Source organism: Macrobrachium nipponense, chromosome 32 (assembly GCF_015104395.2).
Source record: "Macrobrachium nipponense isolate FS-2020 chromosome 32, ASM1510439v2, whole genome shotgun sequence".
In the NCBI taxonomy this organism is placed as follows: Eukaryota; Metazoa; Arthropoda; class Malacostraca; order Decapoda; family Palaemonidae; genus Macrobrachium; species Macrobrachium nipponense.
Window position 1 is genome coordinate 9,426,669 of NC_061094.1, and position 18,007 is coordinate 9,444,675.

At 39.4% G+C, this 18,007-nt stretch overlaps 1 protein-coding gene across 1 annotated transcript in view; it reads right to left on the reverse strand.

The window, feature by feature from the left end:
- Nucleotides 1–9,348, reverse strand: part of LOC135207193 (uncharacterized) — a 104,764-nt gene extending 95,416 nt beyond the window's left edge. Inside the window, exon 1 of the mRNA XM_064238763.1 lies at nt 9,151–9,348. The gene's annotated coding sequence lies outside the window, so the exon portion shown is untranslated. The remainder of the gene's footprint in view (nt 1–9,150) is intronic.
- Nucleotides 9,349–18,007: the final 8,659 nt, after the last annotated feature.

The window sequence follows — 18,007 nt, forward strand, 5'->3', positions numbered from 1 at the left end:
CTTGCAGGGCAAGCAGATACGACCTTAGTTCTTTTTGTAAAGCTGAGGGATACCAACCACTTCATTAGATCTTTTTACCTCTTGTTGGAAGTTGGAAGACCGTATCCGAGAGTTGACCCGTCTTCCAACTCCACACCTCTTTGAAGGAAAAACTGAACGAGGCGGCCGGAGGGTGAAAGTCTCCTAGCGAGAAGAACTTTTCCAATGACGGGACCAGGGTCCCTTAGAAGGCTCAGGTCAATACCCTCGCTGAGCTGTTCTTTCTTTCCTAAGGAAGCTCGGAGATTCGACGAAAAACCTCCCGAGCGATTTCTTTCTCGCGAAGGATTATACCCGAAAAACCCCGGAGAATCCATTCTGAATTCCCAGATAGAACCAAGTTCTTTGGCTGGGGATCAGTTGTGACTTCTTTCGAGGTGACGAGCAAACCCTAAGCGAATCTATTCACTGTTCCCTTGTTAACTTCTAAGTTCCTCCAAGCACTTGGACTCGTTTCGACTTGCGGCCCTGATCAGACCAGTTCGGTCCAAGTAGAGGGGAGATGTGGTTTATCCCCTCTAGGTGAAAGCCATTCTTGCTACATTCAGCCATCAGGTTTGGTGAACTTACTTGTGGGGGGCTGTAGGACAGTCCGAAGCACCAGAGCCACCTGAACTGAAAGATCTTGTTCTTCCAATCATCAAAAAGCGAAAGACTATTTCTTTGACAAATGGTGGTGAATGGGAACGTGGAAATAGGCGGGTATTGAGGTCCAGAGAGGACCAATCCAATATCCTGGGCGAAGCGCCGACATTACCAGAGGCGGACGTTTCCAATACGAAAACTTCTTTTTTTTCCTGTACGAAGCGATTCCAGTGAGCGCTTACGTCCAGAAACTGGACTCCACCCCCTCCCCCCCGGATGCCTATTTGGTACCTAGTAAAAAGGAGATTGTAAAAATCCCGGGGAGGAGTGGGATCCTGCACAAGTCGATGGCCTATTCTTTTTCCCACATTTTTGGCTCCACCATTTGTTTGAAGGAGAGTCTTTCGCATTAAACGGGTCTCTTGTACCTCGCGACCAGTTCCCGAGGCGGTAGGATGTTAGGGGCGGGCTGTCGGTCGAAGGGGATTACCTAATCCCCTTCTTCAGGAACCGACAACTGACCAAAGGTCCAAAGGGCGGGGGGCCGGCTCCCCTTTGTGCCCATGACCCTGCCAAAGTTCAACAGTTCAGGTAGGCGGCGCCCACCATATGGTGCTTGGAGGAGCAACCAAGGTCACTTAGATTTCTTGAAAGGGCCTCCTAAAATGAAGACCTTCCTCCTTCTTTTCAGAGCTCTTCTTTCTCGGCAGGGGGACCGAGCCGCTGCCAACCCTCCACGAAAGGGCTGCTGAGATAGGAACGAGATACCTCTTAAAACCGTCGATCCACTACCGGTCGTCCTTTCTGGAACGTTTGCGGTAAGTAGGTCTTTGTGTAGCCTTCTCAGTTAGTGAGCGAGATATTATCCTTGACTAAACTGAGAAGGAAAACAGATGACTTGATAAGGGAGGGGCGAACAGTAAAGGCATCCTCCTTGGCTCGGAGAAAATCCTTTCGATAAAAAGGGAACCATACACTGATCTCCGTTTTTCAGGAGGACCAGCACCAAAAAAGTGAAGCAACTTCACCCCGAAACCGTCCTGTACTGACCGTTGTCCATGCAGGGACAGGAACGCTTATGGAGAAATTTCTGGGTTCTTCAGAAACTTCGGATCCTTAGATTTGTTGGCCAGAACTCCGAGTAGTGGGGAACCCAATTCCAGAAAGTTGAAACACCTCTAAAGTGACAAAAACGTCCTTCAGAAAGTGGGTTCAACTCTGGAAAGTGCTACCACGTCGCTCCTTGACCGATCCTTAAGGAGTGAACGTCTAGAGGACCTCCACTAAATTTGGCCAAAGGTCGGATCTGCAGAGGCAGGTAGAGGAAAGAACCCATAGTCTATCCTGTCCCAATACCAAATACCTCTCTTTCCCGTGCAATCTGGAAGGAGGCAATGGCAGAATTTACCGTCTTTCCATAACCCTTCCTTTCTTGTCCATACAAGAATCTAAAAGAATGGAAGCGGCCTTCTTTTTCCCCCATTTGATATCGCAGGCTTCATTTTCAAGAAGGACCGACGATTTAGCCATAGCTGAGCTCCCGAAAAGACGGACGAACGAGGAGAAGGAGGAGCCGCAGGACTAAAGAGAAATCTCCAAAATATTGTAGTTAGTAATGAGGCCAAGACTTTGTTTTAACTAGAAAGTCCCTCATTAGCAGGAGGTTCGTCGTCAGACAAACTCCGTCTAAACCCTCGATCAGACTGAAGGAGAAAGTTTCAACGTTTTGAGGAGGGAGAGTCCTTCCAAGGCACCTCCTATGCTTTGAAGGAGAGGAGCTCCTACTTTGGGGTTTGGGGGCGAAGAGTCATAACCTCCAGGAACCGATGTCCCCGACTCTTGACTCCTGGCTCTGACTCTTGCCTCCTGACTCCTGACGCCTGGCTTAACCGACTCCATGCCTCCTGACTCCTGCCTCCTGCCTATCCTTGACTCCGGACTCTGCCTCCTGACTCCTGGGCTCCTGGCTCTGACTCCCATGACCTCCTGGCTCCTGGCTCCTGCCTCTTGGCACCTGCCTCCTGCCTCTTGGCCTCCTATGGATCTTGCCTCCTGGCTCTTGCCTCTTAGCCTGGATGCCGCCCCACACTCTTGGCTCTGGCTACTTGCCTCCTGGTTTGACTCCTCAATCCTGGCCTGGCTTTGGCTCCGCCTGCCCCTGGGTGGACGCCTCACTCCTGGCCGGTGCCCAGAACGTCTGATTGGTTTCATCCAGGTTTCGTTACCGGAAAACCTCACCATCCGGGTAGGAGTATCGATCCTGGGAGGTAGATACCCTCCATACGTTTCAGGGGATCTTTTAATAGGGACGGGGAACAAGTGTCCTTTTTTCCTTATAGGAGGCTCCTTTGAACAGGACTCCTACAAACAGAACGAAAATTTCTCCTTCCCATTGCATCTGCATCATGAAACCTCTTAGTAGCCTCCTTTCGATCCATCTTCGGGAGGGGAGGGGAAGGAGGAGGGGAGGAGTCCATAGCCTCCACCTCCTGCCTCCTTCTCACTCCCTGGTTGAAAAGAATGGCTCTTCTTGCCTTACTTAACTCCCGATGGAGGAACTCCTCAGGGCGGGAAGTTTTTCAGGGGCGCGAGGTCAATAGTCGGCGTCCCCCAGTCCAACTCCTCTTGAGAGGACCGAGATCGATCGGAATCTCCTCCAAATCACGTCTCGGTGGGATGAAGATCCCGACGACGAGAAACAATTAACTAGGACGCTTTACAATAGCGCGGTCCTTGGGCCAGTCTGGGAGGGGTGTCACAGGAAAGAAACCGCGGAAGGGACACCTGATCGGTGGGGATTCTCCACAACCTCCTGTTTCGGCTGTTTCGACATTCCTTCTTCCTTTCCCTGGGCATGTGAGCTTGGGAAAGAGGTCTAAGGACCTCAGGAGCGTTTGCTGAGGCAGCACCAGACTGCCCCCTCCACTACAATTGGGGGACACTCTTATCACTGTCCACTGACTAAAATCACTTAGCCTTACCCTTGTATGGCAGGCCCATTTTGTTTTCCACACTTGAAGGCTGCATTTTAGATCTGCAAGTTCTTTCGCTGGAATCGACAGGTTCTGCAAATAGGGAGAAGGGGCCTGGGCCTGCAATGGAAGGAAGGAAAGTAGCAATACTTTACCCTTGGGGAAGATCCCAAGCTTGGAAGTTAGTTCAGATCTAGAAACTACTTAAAACTTTCTATGGAGGACGACCTCCCCCCATTCCTTTATAGACAGTGCTCCGGTTTGACTACTTTCCCGACTAAGCCTTCCTTTTTTTCAAACTCTTTCTCTTCTCTAACTTTTTTAAATAATTAGTTAGGATTCTTCCAGTTCGGTTCTCGCACCAAAGTTATCACATCTTCCTTTACAAGTATTAGTAAAAGAACATTCATACTCCCATGCCACCTCCTTTGCATTACCTGTTCGTGAGGGGTTTCTACCGAAGCTTTCGGCAACCTCACCTTACAGCCTACAATTCACACAACGTCTCACAACCATTAACCAGAGTCAGACATATTTAAAGAAAAAATCCAAAATCAAGTCCACAAAAAACAGTCCACCAAAAAGGCATATGGCCAATCCCAACAATTCCAGATACGGTCACCAAAAGTCGCGTGGTCAAGAAGAGCCAAATTGACCGGTGAAAAAAGAAAAAAACCAATCGAGAAGGAACCAACAACAATGTGGATGGTCCGGGAGACAAGAAGAATTCTGATTAGAAAACGGTGGGGAATGGTTCCTAGTACCTGCCACCCAGGGCAGGGGCGGTAGGATCACCTGACCTTACCTGTAGCGTGGGCCGCCGAAACGAAATTTGAAATTCTTTGTCCGGAGACGACGGAGAGAAGTCTATAGCTTAAGTATATATCTGGCAGGGAAGTTGAATGTATAAAAATATATTTTAGAAAAAAATTCTCAAAACATGATTACAAATTGGTATTTTTTTAGAACAAAATAAGATCAATTACTAACAAAATTTGCTTGTTTAAAATAAACCCATCAGTTACATCTGCTTTAATTCCATGCAGTCCTGAGCCCCTGGAAATGCCAACAAAAAGGGGTAGATGAGGCCTCACCTTTCCAGGTATCCTACTGATAGCATTCTTGTTTGCTTCTTTTGGTTATTTACCAGTGCAGGAATTGGTTTTATTAAAACTCCTCTTTCTCAAGACAATCCTGTTTGCTTTTTATTTTTATGATTTGTGGAGTTTGCTAAAACTAAATTACAATAAAACTAAACGTATTGTAAAAAGATTTCACTTACTACTTTTCAAAAACAAGGCAATTGCACGACTGCATCAGCCTTTTATGAAATGTGTATATATAGTAGTTTCTTCTTTTGTTAAAAACCATCCAAACACCTGTTTTTCAAGTTTTTAGCCCCACTAACAGGTTCCCTAACCCAACGATCCTCACTGTCCCCCGATTACAGTGGATTCTAAACCCTCCATAGCTTAAGCAAAATATGTTACCTCATAAATTGAAATATGCATGACTTTACGGATCAACGATAAAATACCAAACACTGTCTAGATGACAATTTCTCTACAAATAAAAATTAAGGGAAAGGAGATACCTGCATGGAAGAGGCCAGGAATGTTTACTGTATTTGGAACAAAAAAAACAAAAAAAAACAAAAAAAACCATAGGTTTACGTTACTGCTTGGCAATGCCTGTTTTGATTTTATGCTTTCAGGTGACTGTATGTCTTCAGCTGCATGTTTAATGTTCCATTTAATGTTCAAGCTATTCTTGGCTGGCAAAGTTTCTTTGAAACTTATGGTCTGACTGGATTACCCTGTAGTTCATCTATTTTAATCTTTTTGAATTTCCAATAAAAAAAATTTGAAAGCGAAACTTGGATATCAATCAGGAAAAAACTGAGGGTAATTATCCCCTGCAAGCAGTTTGACCCTTTGTCTTGAAAAAAAAAAAACACCTGTTATCACAAGAGACATTAGTCTTACTGCACAGATAAAAAAAACAAGAAAAGAATTAAAGAAAGTTCTATAAGAAAACAATCTCCCTTGAATTTTGCAGAAGTTAGGGATGCTAGCTCTATTACAACTCACCCTTAACCTAATTATTCATAATGCTATTAAAGTGTTATTGATGAGCAATGAGAACTTACCAATATTAATAAAAACAGTTGATAATTTACCAAATTTAGTACATATATACAATTGTATAAGTATAATCAATCTTTAAATTTCAAGGTTCCCTCTTCAGCTCCCAAAATATGATTGAATTATACCATGTGAGAAAACCCAATGTGGTATTTAGCATTCACACTGCATATTAAACACTTTCCAGTGTTCTAGTGTGTTACAAACATTAATGTGGGGAAACAGACAGAAACTTTGTACTAGATGGGACTGGTATCAATGTAAACTTGTTTTCTTTTGATATTGATTTCAGTTATTTCTCTGTTTGGGTTAATCCTATTAATTTCTTTTTCTCGTAAAACATAGTTGGGGTTGGGGGGTATCTTACTAAATCTGGAATGTTACCCCAAGACCTATATCTTGCAAACATTTTCTCAACCCATTTTTTCTTTGTTATAACAATAACTTCTTACAAATTAAGTTCCTGTTCGGTACAATCCTATGATGTCATTAAACAAACATTGCTGACCAAGGTTTTTTTCCTGCATGAGTTCATTGTCTTGGCATGTTCATGTATAACATGGCATAAAAACACATTTGCATCATTTTAAGATTAGGAACTACATCCCTTACTATGTGGTTTGCTTGTCTTTTTATGCTCTCTCTTGGTCAGTTTTAATGTTTAAAGAAAATCTTTAATTTCATTTTCATTGTATGGGGTTTGGTACACAGACTTTACTTTACAATCCCTGCAAGCATAAGAGGTTTAAAGGAGTAAACAAAAACATATTGTTTTTAGAAGCAATTCATCTTGACAGATATTATCTCTGAATTCGAATAACTAAGTAAATCAACAGTGCAATTGACATTATTGAAGGTAACTAATAATACCTATCTTAACTGGTTACAAAATAAAAACAAGTTAAGATAGGCTAAGTTACTTTATATAGAATTGTTGGCTAGAATACAAGTTATTTAAGTTAGCACTGGGGTAAGCCTAATTTTATAAAGCTTATTACAAACAGTCTACTTACTTTATCAGCTTATTTTGTTCTTACTGGAAGGCGGGGCAGACAGGACCACCCTGAGATGTTTGTTAGGTTGAGGTGGGTACTGTCTCTCCTCTTTGCCATACAAAATGACAAAACTATCTTCATTGTTAAGGACCGAAGGTTTGTTCTGCATATGAACCAATGACAATTCTACTGTGCAAAGTCAAACAACACAAAATGGACAAAATAATTCATATCAAAAGAAGTGTATCAAAAAGCTTTAGGCCAATGGAAGACAACTTCCATTTCTTTGTGAAATGGCTATGTCGAATCCATAATTTTTTTCTTTTTTAAATGTAGCATATATTATAACTATTTTACTTCAAACCATTACTCAAGCTTAGGATTTTTAAGTTGTGATCCAAAAGGTTTCCCTTAACATGCTTAGTATGGAGTTAAGTCAGTTTCATATCTGTCACAAGTTTTACTGGTAACCAAAATCATTTTCCAAGGAAATGTTAACTTGCTTATGTTATCCTCCACTTGAACCTAGGGTAAGTGGGAAAATGTTGAAATGCCAAGTTGGTTTTTCAATTTTCTGGAAATAAAACTCATGGTAACTGGCTTTGCCTGTCCATCCGCAGTTTTGCTGTCCGCTCGCCAAGATCGTATAAAATAAACTGACACCTTAAAGGTTTTTTTTTTACTGCAAAAAGGTGGTTTGTTGATCATCCACCTCCAATTATCAAAACATACCAAATTGCAGCCCTCTAAGCCTATGTGGTTATTATTTTTTGTTTTTTAAAGTTAAAGTTAGCCACCCAATGTGAGTCTGGCAAACGATATAGGCCAGGTGACCCACCGGGGCCGTGGTTAAAGTTTCATATGCTGTGGGTCATTGCCAGGATTATACCGAGACCGCCAAAATATAGGTTTATTTTCCCGGTGGCCCTTGATTATTTGATGTTACAGTAAACTCGAGTGCGAAGAAACTTTGGTACAAATTTATTTTATTAAAAACGTTCTAAAAATTGATGATGGTATTTTGGAAATAAGGTGCCATGGATTATTTTGATTATATTCTGTTTGAGAACCTTGTGTTTTACCTAATTCTTTGCAGTGTTGCAAGTGCAACTCTTCCTTAAATTATAGGGGGAAGAATTGGCACTTACAGTATTTAGTGCTAGAGTGACACTTGTGAGATGAAGAAAAGAATGTTATTTTCTAGGTTAATGATTTTTAATTAACAAAAGGTTACCAAGTCTTGGAAGGCTCTCACCTTCCATCATGGAAGTTATTTGTTTGTCAACCACTGGTACCCCCTCCATAGTCTGACAAATTGGCCTTTAACATCCAGGGAAGATCCTGACCAGTTTGAAGACATTGGATCATACCGGTAGTCCTGATTAAGATTAAGCTATAGCTATGAAAATGTTTTCAAATAATATCATTGCAACTGGGTAAGGACCTGGTGCCCTACATTAGGTGAGGTTGGTTAGACGACACCTTATCATTTATTTGTAGTGGCCTAGGATAAGTTGGGGGAGGGGGGGGGGGCGGGGGGGAGGGGGGGTCAAGGGAGAGTGAAGCCCATGCAGGTAAGGATGCAGCCCCCTTCGTTAGGTTGGGTAAAGGGTCTAGGTAAGGAATTGGAATCCTATGTTAAGATAACTATGTGGGGTTTATCCAAGCTAGGTAAGCATGTGACCCAAGGTTGGGTTAGGTTATACTGATCCCTGTATTTTACTTGTTTTGAGTTTTCCCCCTACAGAAGACCCCGTTTGATATTTCTAAGTAACATCTCCACACAGACTGTAAGAAATGGTTCCGCTAACACAAAAGTCATGTGTTCAAGAAGGGATTGGCTAAGGCAATCTATTATAACAGGAACCAAACAAACCTAACTTACCCTAACCTAATCTAGTTGGCTGAAGCCTGTGAAGGAAACACTACCAACTCTGCTTTTTTAGCAAATGTCACTCCTGTAACACTGCGTATAAGCGATAGCATTCCAGGATGCCCAGCTTACTAAAACATTCAATTCTGAGGGTAATTAGCTACAAGTTAATTAGTCAAACCTAGGCTACAACACAAATAAGGTAACAGTAAAATCTTAGTACCTACCTAGGTAGGTAGGATAATAGGGTAAATAACCAAGCGGCGACATACCTAGTGGCCACCTCTCTTGGAATGTGACCACTTCCCGAAAAAGCTTGAATTATACCATTATTTAGTAATTTAAGCCAGACAGGCGATATTGGTTTAATGCAAAATTTCACAGATAAAACTAGCTGGCTAAAAAGAAAATATAGGATAGGTTATACCTATAGGCTACCTAGTAGGTAGTTTTCAAGTGAAAACAGGCTAAACGTCCATCATGAAAGCCATTAAACAATTCAAATCATCAGTTTAGTTAAACGAAAGAAGATAGTAACTCACCAAATCTGAAGACTAATTTAATCTTGTGTTCTAGGCTCGAAGAAAGATATTAGAAGCAGCACTACAAAATAACATTCGACCATCGCGTTGTAAGTTTCCGTATGATACCGATGTAATGACAGTAATAGTAGTAATACGAGAGGGACGCCTCTGTAACAGCTCCCCTTTGCACTTCAGAAATGAGTGATACTTTAGACGGCTATTATTTCATCTTTCTTCCTAAAACGGCTTCTGCACAAAGATATATCTGGTCTCAGAATTACTGCACGTTAGGCAGTAAACCAGAAAATATTCTAGAATTTCATTCTACGTAAACATCGGTTTTTTCTCCTTTAAACTCTTCCTCTCCTTCAGATCTCCTCTTTTCAGACTATTTCTATTGATTATTACCATTTTTTCGGTGCTATGACATTAAGTTTCTTCTCTTAGGCTTTCCTTATGTTTATAGAAATAGTTGATTGGAGAGTGGTAATTTCATTCGTGGGAGAATAGTCGAATTGACTAGTTCGTTTGTTTCTTACTTTTTGTCCCCATTTCTGGTGTTCGTTTATGGACGGAAAGTAAACTGAATGATTGCCTTTTGTTAATATTAAATGTAAATTCTTAACTTTCCCCTTTTTGTATTCTAATTGAATTAATTAATTTAATGTTAAATGTATTCCTTATAAGGAAACAGTTTTGCTTTCCCGTCTTTATATTTCAACGTTGTTCGAGAGTTTCGGACAAAGCGAAAGAAAACTGAGTTGTTGATCCGCCTGTTTTTTTGATACCGACAAGGAGAAGAGTCTTGTGGTACCTGTCGGACAGAAGAACGGGTGTTCTTTTTCTGCCGAAAAAAGTGAATTAATAAAGGATTTAAAATTCGAAGCCAAGAAAAATTGTTCTGGATAATGGTGCAGGTAAGTTGATGTATAAAGACTTGCCTTATAATTGATTTGAGTTAGATAATTCTAACATGTTTCTTGTAAATGGTAGATGTTTCTTATGCTTTCCTTATATTTCATATAAATGATATGCTGAATATCTGTTTTCCATGCCTTCTCGTTCAATTTTTATGATTTCTTTTAGTGGTTTTTAATTTAATCCCTAAACCCTACCTAAAAAATTCAGGTCCAACATTGTCATGTACTACTCTTTAATTCGTGTAAGACAAAGTTTTTTTTTTTTTTTTTTTCTTATTGGTTCGAGGTTATCGCAAATACGAGACTTTTGCTTGCCCTATTTAGGCAATCCCTGATACTATATATTTTGGTGCTTTCAGTATTGACCTATAAACTTGTCCGTATACGTTTTGCATCTGAATTCTTTTTGGTGTGCTTCATCATTTCCAGGGCATACTTAAACGTTGTCGTTGCTAGTCCTATCCAGTAGAGCAAAGTTAGCTGTTTTCCATGACTTTTGTCTTAATATGAGCTCAGTTCAATGTAATCTGAAACAGTATGTGGAATAACTAATAATTCATGCACCTTGGTACTTTCGTTATTTTGTTGCATCGCTGGTCTCCTACCTTAGTTTTAGTTTTGTAAGAAATGTTGTCTTCTATTCATATCTACACCGCCCAGATTCTTAAAATCTCGTTATCCTTTCTTTGTGTCTTCTAGCTATTCTGTGATCTGGTATACTTTACTTATAGGAAGAATATGGGTGACCCATTAAACCTCTGTCTTATGTATTTATTATGTTTAATGATCCTTGTTCTGTAATGTTTATACAGTGTTACTATGTCATTGATATAGTACACTTTAGCAACTGCATTTATAACATGCACATTGCACAGTTATCTATGTCATCGTAACCTCAGAAAATTCTGTTCTGTACACAAAGTCATAAGCCCTCTGGATAAAGGGTGTCTGTTCTTTTACATTCTTCTTGTTTATATCATGAAAGTTATCTATCACTCAAACCTGATTGCAGCTAATGCTTTATCTCTGTGCTTTAAACGTGCGCTTCTGTTTTCGTGTCCACATTTCCGATCAGCAGTGGCTTAAGATCTTTGACAGTTGAGTCTACAGTTTCCTCTGAAACCAGCTATTCCGTGTGTTCCAGCCCTGTCATATGTTGTCAAAGCATTCTACTGGTTCCTTTTCTTGATGTTTTAAAAATCAGAGACACGACAGAATACAAATTTACCATATACAGAAAGCCAACGTTCTCACTTTCATACATTCACTACCTTAGCTATCACGACATTCCTATCAAGATAGGCGTAGCCAGCAACCTATTCTTAAAAGTCTTACGAATTTGTTCCCCAGATTTCCTGGAAAAAGAATTTAAACTAATTCGTAAGCAGCTTTCGTCTTTAAGGTATCTTGACCATATAATTGAGAAAGCAATTCACAAAGCAAACTTAATTTTCTACCGACCCCTTCAAGACAAGACCAGAGAGATACCCAATAATAAAATAAAAATTCCAAACTTGGACAGGATTAAGACGGTGACCCAGACCCTCCAAAGGACATCCCCCAAGTACACAGGCATTTACATTAGCCAAATCCCTGATTAACGTCCAACAAAAGACATCCCCCAAGGACACTGGGGTCTATGAGATCCCATGCCTGGACTGTGACCAATCTTACATCAGATTTACAGGAAAATCACTTCCCCAGAGATTAATACAACACAAACGGTCAGTTAGGTATGGACAACAGAACTCAGCTATTTTCAACTATATAAATGAACATAACCACAGAATAAACTGGAATTTGTCACGTATAATTTATAGCAGCAACTGCGGTACAAGAGTCAAATGATGGAATCGGCCTTGATTAAACAATGACAGGTAATTAACATCTCAAAGGTCGCATGGGATTCAGATCTCATTGACAAAGTTTTCATTCATCCAACGCTTAAGAGGATTAAGGGAAGATTATCAGCGGGAGTGGCCTAAATTGGCTTACCTGTGGATGGATCTCTTGGTATAAATACCACCTTTTCTGTAACTTTTCTCTCATTCATCTACCTGAAGAAAGGGAGGACCAGCCAGTCTCTGAAGTATAGTATTTTATTTTCTCTCTATATTTTGGCGTTTTTATGGGCTCCTCTTTTTAGATGGAATTCTGTTGTAACTGTACATTTTTACCTGTCATTTCTGGCCCATTATGGAATTCAACCGCCTTTCAACGTTTCTCCGCTCACATCCAGAAGTCAAGCCAGTTTTTTGCAAGTTTGAAAAAGAACTGATCAGACTACACCGGCTGAAAAATCAAAAACACTTTTTAGAAGAATGCCTCAAGGAACAAGTACTTCCAAAAATGTCCGGATTCGGGAGATGGACTCTACAATTGGACCTCTTCCCTCTCTCACACAAGATTCTCCTGGAAGAAAGCATTACCAACACGAAAAACGACATCTTCGTACTACGCAGAGTGATATATGGAACTCAGTCTAATCTTTGCCTCCTCACTACGGACCACATACACAGGTATCTGATTTCATCCCGTTCCGACATTGCTGCCTATAGTAGTGAGACTCATTCCAACAGACTTTTACGCAAGTTAAATAACTTAATAAGCAATAGGGTATTGAATAACCTTGAGCAACAAGACAAAGTTTTAAATTCATCTAACAACCCCATTTTTATTGTAAACTAATATTTAGTTTTAAATCTAGGCTTATCCTTTGCCCTTATGCCAGACCGTAAAAACAACCTAGACTTCATAGTGGCTTTTGATAAATTCATATCGGACAAAAATTACGGCCATGAATAGATATGTAAAAGGAGCGTTACTAAATGCTTTAACCGACCTTAATAAGAAATATCCTGTTCCCCGTAGATTTATGATAGCCATCCGCTCGCTAGAAAAGTAGATCCGACAAAGACGGCAAAATCGTAATAATGGACAAAGACTTCTACTTCGACAAAATCAACCAACTCCTTAGCGACACAAACACTAACGACAAACTGACGAAAAATCCCCTCCATAACGTCCCCACAGAATTTTTTTTTCGGAAAGTAAGATTAATTGGCCAAGACAAAAAAAGCATTGGACTATTAGAAAAATTTAAAGTAATTAACCCTAAACTACCCTACTTTTATGGCCTTCCCAAAACTCACAAAGACAATCTTCCATTCGGACCCATCGTTTCATGTGCCAGAGCTTTCAATTACAAAATTTCTAAATGGTTAGCTGGCCTCCTTTCCCCCTTTTTAGGCACATTTTCTCCCAGTCACATTAAACATTCGGAAGATTTTTGTCACAAATTCAGAGAAGCACATATACCCCTTCACAACATAAAACTTTTAAGCCTTGACATAGATTCCCTATTCACAAAAGTACCAGTACAGGAAGTTCTTCAGTTTTTGAGGGAAAAATTAGCCACCTATTCAGATCATTTCCCTTTGGAACTATGTGTATCTAATAACATATTTTCATTCGGGGAATCATTCTATAAACAAAAATTAGGGTGTAGTATGGGTAGTCCTTTAAGTCCTGTTTTAGCCAATCTGAACATGGAATACTTTGAAACTACAGTTATAAATGCAATAAAACTCAAAAACGTGCTGTGGATGAGATATGTAGATGATATTCTAACATTTTGGGATAATAGATGGTGCAATTTTAATTAATTCCTTTCAAAATTAAACGCATTAGTGCCCAGCATCAAATTACCATCAAATTTAAAGTTGAATGGGAAACAGACAACAAAATTCCTTTTCTTGATGTTTTAATAATCAGAGACACGACAGAATACAAATTTACCATATACAGAAGGCCAACGTTCTCACTTTCATACATTCACTATTTTAGCTATCATGACATTCCTATCAAGTTAGGCGTAGCCAGCAACCTATTCTTAAGAGCATTACGAATTTGTTCTTCAGAATTCCTGTAAAAAGAATTTGAACTAATTCGTAAGCAGCTTTTGTCTTTAAGGTATTCTGACCATATAACTGAGAAAGCATTTCACAAAGCAAACATAATTTTCTACCGACCCCCTCAAGACAAGACCAGAGAGATAACCAACAATAAAATAAAAATTCCACACCTGGACAGGATTAAGATGGTGACCTAGACCCTCGGAAAATCTAACCATTTTGCATTTACTTACCCAAACACATTAGCCAAATCCCTGATTAACACCCAACAAAAGACATACCCCAAGGACACAGGCATTTACGAAATCCCATGCCTGGACTGCGACCAATCTTACATTGGATTTACAGGAAAATCACTTCCCCAGAGATTAATACAGCACAAACGGTCAGTTAGGTATGGACAACAGAACTCAGCTATTTTCAACTATATAAATGAACATAACCACAGAATAAACTGGAATTTGTCATGTATAATTTATAGCAGCAACTGCGGTACAAGAGTCAAATGATGGAATCAGCCTTGATTAAACAAAGACAGGTAATGAACATCTCAAAGGTCGCATGGGATTCAGATCTCATTGACAAAGTTTTCATTCAACCAACGCTTAAGAGGATTAAGGGAAGATTATCAGCGGGAGTGGCCTAAATTGGCTTACCTGTGGATGGATCTCTTGGTATAAATGCCACCTTTTCTGTAACTTTTCTCTCATTCATCTACCTGAAGAGGGAGACAGCAGTCTCTGAAGTATAGTATTTTCTCTCTATATTTTGGCATTTTTATGGGCTCCTTTTATTAGATGGAATTCTGTTGTAACTGTACATTTTTACCTGTCATTTCTGGCCCATTATGGAATTCAACCGCCTTTCAACGTTTCTCCGCTCACATCCAGAAGTCAAGCCAGTTTTTCGCAAGTTTGAAAAAGAACTGATCAGAATACACCGGCTGAAAAATCAAAAACACTTTTTTAGAAGAATGCCTCAAGGAACAAGTACTTCCAAAAATGTCCGGATTCGGGAGATGGACTCTACAATTGGACCCCTTACCTCTCTCACACAAGATTCTCCTGGAAGAAAGCATTACCAACACGAAAAACGACATCTTCGTACTACGCAGAGTGATATATGGAACTCAGTCTAATCTTTGCCTCCTCACTACGGACCACATACACATGTATCTGATTTCATCCTGTTCCGACATTGCTGCCTATAGTATCGAGACTCATTCCAACAGACTTTTACGCAAGTTAAATAACTTAATAAGCAATAGGGTATTGAATAACCTTGAACAACAAGACAAAGTTTTAAATTCATCTAACAACGCCCTTATTACTGTAAACTAACATTTAGTTTTAAATCTAGGCTTATCCTTTGCCCTTACGCCAGACCGTATAAACAACCTAGACTTCATAGTGGCTTTTGATAAATTCATATCGGACAAAAATTACGGCCATGAATAGATATGTTTAAAAGGAGCGTTACTAAATGCTTTAACCGACCTTAATAAGAAATATCCTGTTCTCCGTAGATTTATGATAGCCATCTGCTCGCTAAAAAAGTTAGATGTTGTAATAAGTAGATCCGACAAAGACGGCAAAATCGTAATCATGGACAAAGACTTCTACTTCGACAAAATCAACCAACTCCTTAGCGACACAAGCACTAACGACAAACTGACGAAAAATCCCTTCCAAAACGTCCCCACAGAATTTTTTTTTGGAAAGTAAGATTAATTGGCCAAGACAAATAAAGCATTGGACTATTAGAAAAATTTAAAGTAATTAATCCTAAACTACCCTACTTTTATGGCCTTCCCAAAACTCACAAAGACAATCTTCCATTCGGACCCATCGTTTCATGTGCCAGAGCTTTCAATTACAAAATTTCTAAATGGTTAGCTGGCCTCCTTTCCCCCTTTTTAGGCACATTTTCTCCCAGTCACATTAAACATTCGGAAGATTTTTGTCACAAATTCAGAGAAGCACATATACCCCTTCACAACATAAAACTTTTAAGCCTTGACGTAGATTCCCTATTCACAAAAGTACCAGTACAGGAAGTTCTTCAGTTTTTGAGGGAAAAATTAACCACCTATTCAGATCATTTCCTTTTGGAAACTATGTGTACATCTAATAACGTATTTCAATTCGGGGATCATTGTATAAAAAACAAAAATTAGGGTGTAGTATGGGTAGTCCTTTAAGTCCTGTTTTAGCCAATCTGTACATGGAATACTTTGAAACTACAGTTATAAATGCAATAAAACTCAAAAACATGCTGTGGATGAGATATGTAGATGATATTCTAACAATTTGGGATAATAGATGGTGCAATTTTAATGAATTCCTTTCAAAATTAAACGCATTAGTGCCCAGCATCAAATTTAAAGTTGAATGGGAAACAGACAACAAAATTCCTTTTCTTGATGTTTTAATAATCAGAGACACGACAGAATACAAATTTACCATATACAGAAAGCCAACGTTCTCACTTTCATACATTCACTACTTTAGCTATCACGACATTACTATCAAGATAGGTGTAGCCAGCAACCTATTCTTAAGAGCCTTACGAATTTGTTCTTCAGAATTCCTGTAAAAAGAATTTGAACTAATTCATAAGGTATTCTGACCATATAATTGAGAAAGTATTTCACAAAGCAAACATAATTTTCTACAGACACCCTCAAGACAAGACCAGAGAGATAACCAACAATAAAATAAAAATTCCACACCTGGACAGGATTAAGATGGTGACCTAGACCCTCGGAAAATCTAACCATTTTGCATTTACTTACCCAAACACATTAGCCAAATCCCTGATTAACGTCCAACAAAAGACATCCCCCAAGGACACAGGCGTTTACGAAATTCCATGCCTGGACTGTGACCAATCTTACATTGGATTTACAGGAAAATCACTTCCCCAGAGATTAATACAACACAAACGGTCAGTTAGGTATGGACAACAGAACTCAGCTGTTTTCAACTATATAAATGAACATAACCACAGAATAAACTGGAATTTGTCACATATAATTTATAGCAGCAACTGCGGTACAAGAGTTAAATGATGGAATCAGCCTTGATTAAACAAAGACAGGTAATGAACATCTCAAAGGGCGCATGGGATTCAGATCTCATTGACAAAGTTTTCATTCATCCAACGCTTAAGAGGATTAAGAGAAGATTATCAGCGGGAGTGACCTAAATTGGCTTACCTGTGGATGGATCTCTTGGTATAAATACCACCTTTTCTGTAACTTTTCTCTCATTCATCTACCTGAAGAGGGAGACAGCAGTCTCTGAAATATAGTATTTTCTCTCTATATTTTGGCGTATTTATGGGCTCCTTTTATTAGATGCAATTCTGTTAGAACAGAACATTTTTACTTGTCATATATATATATATATATATATATATATATATATATGATATATATATATATAAATATATATATATATATATATACTGGACGGTGGTTCGATCCCATGGGGGTACGAAATTATTATCAACTAAAAAATTCCCCCTCGGTACATATATGAAAATATATCAATTCCGAGGTAGAGCGAATATGATATTAAAAGGACATTTGTAGCTCGAATGATTTATATGAATCACGGTGATGTGATAAATATTCATAATAAGGCTGCGTGGGTCAAACGCTCGAATCGGCTACCATGGTGGAGGGGGTTCCATATCGATTCTAATTACAAATACAACGAGATCGACGTTGATTTGAAATGGTCAGAATCGATATAAACCTTTAGCCTCTCTTGATAGCCGTTTCGGTAGTGTCACTGTCCGATCCTGATTTCGTTCCCCGTCCTACTGGACGGTGGTTCGATCCCATGGGGGTACGAAATTATTATCAACTAAAAAATTCCCCCTCGGTACATATATGAAAATATATCAATTCCGAGGTAGAGCGAATATGATATTAAAGGACATTTGTAGCTCGAATGATTTATATGAATCACGGTGATGTGATAAATATTCATATATATACACACACACCACATACATAATTGTTACTGACTGAGG